This window comes from Bactrocera dorsalis, chromosome 1 (assembly GCF_023373825.1).
Source record: "Bactrocera dorsalis isolate Fly_Bdor chromosome 1, ASM2337382v1, whole genome shotgun sequence".
Classification (NCBI taxonomy): Eukaryota; Metazoa; Arthropoda; class Insecta; order Diptera; family Tephritidae; genus Bactrocera; species Bactrocera dorsalis.
Genome location: NC_064303.1, coordinates 34695875 through 34697260, shown reverse-complemented (window position 1 = coordinate 34697260; position 1386 = coordinate 34695875).

Sequence of the window (1386 nt, the reverse complement as noted above, 5' to 3'; positions counted from 1 at the left end):
GAATTTACCTACCGTAGTCCCAAAGATACCTTCTTTGCCCACCATGGCGTTAAAGTCACCAAGCACGGAGTAAATGGTAGTACACGGCGACGGAGTCTCTCTCCCACCACGAATCCCACACCAAAATTGCGCTCCTTTATATGGCTACTATAGTAAATGCCACAAGAACCTACTCGTCTCAATCCTTTGCCCGTCCATCAACCAGATGGGCAGTGGCACCTTCTCAATTAAGTGATCGGACATTACAGGTATATGCTCTTAAATCATAGTCTTTAATTCGTTTGCCATGGTTGTCATCCAAAGGGAGGTCTCTCATCCGAAGCTGGTTGTTACTTTTCATTGGGTTGATTTTTTACGTGGCGGGTCCCAAACGCAGCGCACAACACTATGTAGGGGATGCTTCGCCTTCTCACTTTAGCTCGCCGCCAAACGTATGTTTTTAGGCTACCCAGAGGATACTTGGTCAAAGATCGGAAGTCGTGAACTGCTTGAGCCATGTGTAAATGAATCGTGTCGGGCCACTCCCAAGTAAATGGCGATCAGAGAACTTTACTCACTTGCGTGAACTTTTACACATGACTCCATCCTTAGACTTAGCCAACATAATTATGTTGGATTGTCGTAAGCTATCATAGCTTGTATATTGAACTAGAGGCATTGCGAGTGCATCGCTTTTTTCATTCAGAATAGCAAGGCCTTTCCCAAAAAAAAGTAGTTGGCAAAGCGAGAAACGTCATTTTGACAGACGGTGAACAAACCAAAATTACAGATTTTTTGGATAAGTATTGAGTTAACATTAAAACAAATACATATGAACACTTGTTTTCAGTTTTTTGTATTCTCATTGCCAACACAATTCATTTTTAAGCGAACATATGAAATAAGCTAAGTGCGTTTTATTTGTCCATGATTTTGCTATTAGCTTATGATGGTCAAATAAAGCACAGCTATTATTAAATTTGCTATGAAAGTGTATGTTTTCCAATTGAATTTTTCAATTCACTAGATACATATACCCGGAATACCACCACATAATCTTCGATTAAAGAAAGGTTCACCTATTTTTCTCCTGCGTATTTTGAATCCACCTCGATTATGAATGATGCGAGTTTGGCGATCAAAAAGCCCACTAGAAATGTTTTTGAAAGAACCATATTATCTGGAAAGTTTAAAGGTGAAGTGGTCCTGTTGTCACGTATTCCAATGATACCATCGGTGTTTAAACCCCTCAATGTTAGGGGACTCAAAATTCACTAACACTCGCGATCAATATTGCAAACGAAAATGCGCGGGATATTTGGTGTCCAATTTCTTTAACGTTTTGTATATTTAAAATACAATTAAATTGTATATATCTACAAACAGATGAATATAGAACGATGTTGT